The sequence below is a fragment of the Saccopteryx leptura genome, chromosome 3, assembly GCF_036850995.1.
Source record: "Saccopteryx leptura isolate mSacLep1 chromosome 3, mSacLep1_pri_phased_curated, whole genome shotgun sequence".
In the NCBI taxonomy this organism is placed as follows: domain Eukaryota; kingdom Metazoa; phylum Chordata; class Mammalia; order Chiroptera; family Emballonuridae; genus Saccopteryx; species Saccopteryx leptura.
This window is the reverse complement of record NC_089505.1, coordinates 3,721,374-3,727,448: the sequence shown is the minus strand read 5'-3', so window position 1 is coordinate 3,727,448 and position 6,075 is coordinate 3,721,374. Positions and strand designations below refer to the sequence as shown.

The window sequence follows — 6,075 nt, the reverse complement described above, 5'->3', positions numbered from 1 at the left end:
TGTCATTAAAAAGTGCTGAAGCACGACCAGTTGAAACTTTTTCTAGGTGTTTCTTTTCAATGAAACTTGAAAGCTTCTCCCGCATTGCCAGCATGTCTTTAATTTCACTTGTAGAAATCACTTCCTCCGACTCTACCTCCTCCTCACTACTAATCTCTTGCAGAAACTCTGTATGTTGCCTCATCTGTAGCTCCTTCAACTCCTCAGTTGAGAGTTCCTCCCCATGTTCCTCGATGATCTCATTTACGTCACCCTCATCTACCTCCAGACCCATCGACTTTCTGAGGGACTCAATCTCCTCCAATGCTTCTACCTGGGTCCCGATCTCTGGTTCGAATCCTTCGAAGTCCCTGTCTGCAACAACATCAGGCCATAACTTTTTCCATGCCGAGTTCAAGGTTCTTCTTGTAACTTCTTGCCATGACAAGTCAATAATGCGTAAACATACCACAATGTTGTAGTGATCTTTCCAAAACTCTCAAAGGGTTAGAATTGTATTCTCAGTCACCTCAAAGCAGCGGCGGAACAAGTGCTTTGTGTAAAGCTTTTCAAAGTTGGAGATGACCTGCTGATCCATAGGTTGCAAGATTGAAGTCGTGTTGGGTGGGAGGTAGAGGACTTTCACGAATTTGAATTCATCGCGAATGTCATCTTCAAGACTAGGTGGGTGGGGTAGAGCATTTTCAAGGATTAGTAATGCTTTCATCGGCAGTTTATTTTCTTGAAGATATTTCTTCACTGCGGGGCCAAAGGCGAGATTTACCCATTCAATAAAATACTGCCGCGTAACCCATGTCCTAGCATTGGCATGCCACATAACCTGCAGTTTTTTTTAAGAATCTTGTGAGTCTTAAAGGCTCGAGGATTTTTGGAATGATACACTAGCAGTGGCTTTACTTTAGAGTTACCACTAGCATTTGCACACAATGCAAGGGTCAGACGGTCCTTCATGGGTTTATGGCCTGGCAGCTTCTTTTCCTCTGCAGTGATGAAAGTCCTCTGGGGCATTTTTTTTTTCCAAAACAATCCTGTTTCTTCACAGTTGGACACTTGTTGGGGGATGTAGCCTTCCTTTGTGATAAGTGCAGCAAAACGTGCGATGTACTCCTCAGCTGCCTTAACGTCAGCACTCGCAGCTTCACCGTGCCTCACCACCGAGCGGATGCCAGATTTCTTCTTGAAATTTTCAAACCAGCCATGACTTGCTTTAAACATATCTTCTGCTGCCTCTTTTGAGGTTGATGGTTCTTTCTTCTTCAAGTTGCCGTAAATAATACCTGCCTTTTCGCATCTTACAGTCTCCATCACTGTATCTCCTGCCAGCTCTTACTCTTTCACCCACACCAGCAGAAGCTTCTCCATTTCTTCATGGATATTTGTCCTTAATTGGGACAGAATTGTAGTTCCTTTCGCTGGATTTGCGCTTTGGTGGCATCCTTTTATTTAAGGATGGTACAAATTGTAGATGTATTGCGGTCATACAGCCTTACCAGTTCAATCACTCATACACCATGCTCATGTTTTTCTATTATTTCTTGCTTGACTTCTATCGACATTATTTTCTTTTTCTTCTCACCACTGTCCTTTACACTCACTTTCTTCGGCCCCATGGTAGCACACAAAAAAAGTTAGTAAAAAATGCAAAAATGATGCAAGAACAATTACAGCACATGAGATTTGACTTGATTCTGCGAGTAACACAAGAGAAAGAATGAGATGCTGGTGTTGTGCTGCCGATACTGGACCCATGCACCGATGCTCCAACTAGCAGCAGCTTCCCAAATCACGGCTCATATCTCAGAATTTTGCTTGGATCTCAAACAAAAATATGGACCGAGTCTCAGCTTGTATCTTAAAAAATTCATATGTTGGTCTGCTCTCATCTCAAGGTACCACTGTATAGATTTTTGTGCCCTGTACTGTGTAAATCCTATAATAAAATGACCCTAAACTCCAGTGCAAAGATGACCTTACTGTTTCTGAATTTTATCCAACTTTCTATGTAACAGAAACCTCATTTTTTTTACTTGTATTATCATGTGCCTACTTCAGATTGCCCTCCTATTAATCTACCTACACTTCTTATCTTAGATGCGTCAATTGGCCATCACTTTATTTTGAAAATGCAAAATAATCTTTAACACGCGATAAATGAAACAACTACAGCATACTAGAAAGAGAGTATGAAATGGTTTCTGCCACACAGTCATGGCTTTCAATAAAGCATTGCCTCCCCCAGGGAGGAGTAGGCACACGAAGATCTTAGCAGCTGAGACGCATCCGACAATTTCAAAACGTACGCATTGACATAGAACACAACTCAAGTGAAATCATAGACAAATCGCCTTGTAACACATACAAGTACCCTCACAAGGAGTCGTGTTTATCCGGTGCTTTCCATCAGTCAGGACTAGCGCAAAACATCTCATGTGCACGACAGAACCTGTCTGACCTTCAGGGCGGAGGTGAAGCCTGTCCCACAGTGAGTGACCCGAGACAGAGGGAGGTCGGCATATCTACCCAGCGTCACACCAGGAATCAGCCGTGGGGTTCAGATGCAGATTCTTGCTTTCATCACTACTTTATATTGCTTTTTATATAGAAATGTATCACTTGAGTCTTGTCAATGGAAAATAAAGACTATCCTTTGCACCCTGAAATTCAGTTATTTATCGCCCCAGTACCAACGACGTGGGCAATGGGGCATGTGCAGTGTAGTGTGAGAACTACGTCAGCGAGGCCCAGATCAGAGCCGGGCTGATCAAGGAAGACGGCACGCAGGATGGCAAGTTAGATGGTGTTTGCCTGCTCACTTTTTTGTTAAGAGAACACCTGTTTGTCTTGTAAAATCATGGTAGTTATATCTCTACATAAATTACGAGAATCTTCTCTCTACATTAATTAAGCAATTATGTTTCCTATTACAGTATTATATTGAAAACATGGTCTCCATTTTCCAATCACCTTCTTCGCCTCAGATTCTGATTATGTGTATTACATGATTTGGGCTTTGCATGCCCACGCCCACGTGTATATCTCTAAGCTAGCGGCTTCTTGAACCGCAGGTGATCTTTGTGAGGTAGAGTGAGTGAGTTCTGCTCTATTCATTTTCAGAGTTTCCTCTACAGTGTTATTCTAAAGAGCCATGTGAATGAAGTGAACCCAATTCATCCTTGGTGTAAAGACGGTGGCTGGCATGTTAACTGAACCCAGAATACAAAATTCCTGCACTCTTTGAGCTCATAATCTGAATTGCTCTGTGATAGCCTCCATTTTCCCCAACACTCCCTATCTGAATTGAAAACCCAGTGTGGTAAAGAGGCATGCACAGATGGGGGGCCCCTCCAGGTGTGCTCACGGCTTGGTGGAAGAATGCACAGTGACTCACGGTCGTGCCTCAGGCAGGTGAAGTCTAGGCAGCGGTGGACAATTTGACAGGACGGGTGTGTCATGGAGGAGGAGAATGTTGAAAAGTCACAAGCTTCGTCACGCATCTATCACCCTACTCCATGCGGGAAAATGTTAAGCATGAAAAAATTAAATAAATTTTGTCAGTGTGGATTCTGGAAAGCTTCAAGAAGGTGTATAACCCTTAAATAATAGAGAAATACCTTTCGCTGTGAAATGGTGGCTACAATCAACATGGGCATCGTTCAGACCATATTGGTAACAGGGGAAAACACTCCCCGTCATCCAAGGTCTGATGAAACAATGAGAAAGGAGGTGGTTTGGCAGAAGAATTGCATTTCAAGCAAACCTAGATGTGGAAAAGTTTTAAAACAAATAGTTTGAAGGTCACCTTAGGAACAGACGGCAGTGTGCTTCCTCAGGGAGTTCTAGTGACCTGCTGACAAATGGCTTACTGCAAAGCAAAATTGCAATCTGCACAAAACCAGACCCTTTTCTAAACAAGTGCCAACCAGTACATTCATTTCAAAATACAAACACAGGCCAAGAAAGAGCCAGGACATAAAGCACCCAAAGCTAGGCTAACGTTATATTCGGTAGAGATCCTAGGGACGGTGCTGAAGTTGAAATCTGTCTAGGAGCATCAAGCCCCAAACCCAGCACCAATGAGAGGTGTTTGTGCCTCCACTGCTTCCCACTGATCTCCTCCCTGCGACCCAGGAGTCACTCATGACTTCTGGCCCCTGACCACGCCATTGGTCTGGTGTCTGCTGCGCTTGCTAAGGCAGAATACACCCCTTTAATGATGGAGTTACAGAAAATTTTCAACATCAAGAGAATGAGTTCATCCATTGGGTATGGGGGGGTGGTGGTAAAAGGAGGTATTACAACAATTATAACAGTAAGTTGAATGTGGAATAAACTAGAGCTCTATTTTTTTTTTTTTCTTATAGCCATTTTCAGGGACCGTAATGACTTCAGTGTCTTTAAGGTTTGGGACATGGCTTCCCTCTTGCCGGCTGTCTCCGAATTTCTGCAGAAACTCATGCAGGTAAGCAGTCTCATTTAGCTGGCTTAGGACCTTCATTTCTTATCCTGACTTCCAAACTTCTGAAGAAGTGAAGGATGAAAAAAAAAAATCTTATAAGACTAGTTTTTCTTGGAAGTCAACAGGAAAAATGTTGAACAACTGTAAGCATTATATAGCAAATAATTGGTTCTCAATTGGCAGTGCTTTAAACATACGGACAATAGGAAAAGGAAGGATTACAAACACTCACTAGGAAGTTATTACTTTAAATCCTTTATATGTTATTCTTTTAAAAGAAAGAAATATTTTGATTAACAATTGTATAAATGTTACAGAAATTTAGCTGTATTAAAAGAAATAGTTGGGCTTTTTGGGTAAGTTAGAAAGGAATTGTTTTTCTCATTTAAATTAGCCTGTTATAGGCTGATGCTATCTAGAGACTCACTATACAATAGATATTTGGGAAAAGGTTAGAGTCAGATACATGACTTGATTTAATCCTCTTTTCCTCATATTTAATCACTTTAATAACTTTAATAGCCATTCAGCCCAATGTCTCAAAAACGAGCCTTGCTTGGATAGAATTCACTAGTTACTGGTTGTGCAGAGAATAGAAGTTGGAAGCTGAAGTTATTTAATTTTGTGGACTCTCCAAAAGCAATTACAAAGGCAACAACAACAAAACGTGTCTAATCCAAGACCAAACGTTTAATAAGGACCGGGATAGTAATGGAATTTAGATTAGTTGAGCCCTCATTCAGGGCTTTTAATAATTAGTTCCTGTGGACTTCTTATCTAATTAAAGAGTGAGTATATTAGAACTAATAACACTTATCGCCGCTCTTAATAATTATATGGAGAGACTATCGAAGTCAAGGCCTCTGAATGTCATTGAGATCCTTGGTGCAGTTATGTTGTAGTTCAAGAACACCTAGACAAGGGGACACTAACGTTGCGCGGTGCAACGGAAGACAAATGAGGTTACTCCCGCCTCACAACTTAGTGCCCACTTGAGACCCAGGGAGACACTGAGATAATGAATATGTCATCAAGATCAGGGAAGTGCTTATACATGACCATTTTCCCTGTAAACATGCAAATAAGGCAACGCTTCCTCAGCTATTCTGTTATATATTGTTTGGCCGAACTTACTGTTGTCAGAACAGGCTGTCTTAATGAACATTTCACAGGCAAGTGAAAACTTACAACTGTTAGTTCAACACTGAAGACTTTAAAGGTCTTTGTTAATAACTTAGGATAACCATTTTAATCATATTGCATCACTTCAATAGCCACTCATCCCAATTTCTCAACAACGCTCCTTGCCTGTATAGAACTCACTCGTGATTGTGTGGGAAAGAGAACTTGAAAGCTCAAGTTGTTTCATTTCACGGGCTCTCCAGAAGCAATTACTAAGGCAAAAAGTATTGCAGGTGTCTAACCCAAGTCCATACATTTAGGAAGGGACAGAACAGAAGTGGACTTGACTGCTTTCAATTGCATAGATCAATTGCATCATTTTGGAGTACAGCATTATTGGAAAACTAATATGTGGACAGTATTAGTATTTAAAAAAAATAAAGAAAGTGAAAGATAAAAACACAGAGAAGAAGCCCTGGCTGGTTGGCTCAGTGGTA

General features: G+C 41.3%; 1 non-coding gene across 1 annotated transcript; it reads right to left on the bottom strand.

Moving 5' to 3' along the window:
• Positions 1–4,353: 4,353 nt before the first annotated feature.
• On the bottom strand, positions 4,354–4,484 carry LOC136401635 (small nucleolar RNA SNORA33). Its single transcript, XR_010750657.1, has one exon. It is a non-coding gene; the product is annotated as a small nucleolar RNA SNORA33 (small nucleolar RNA).
• Positions 4,485–6,075: the final 1,591 nt, after the last annotated feature.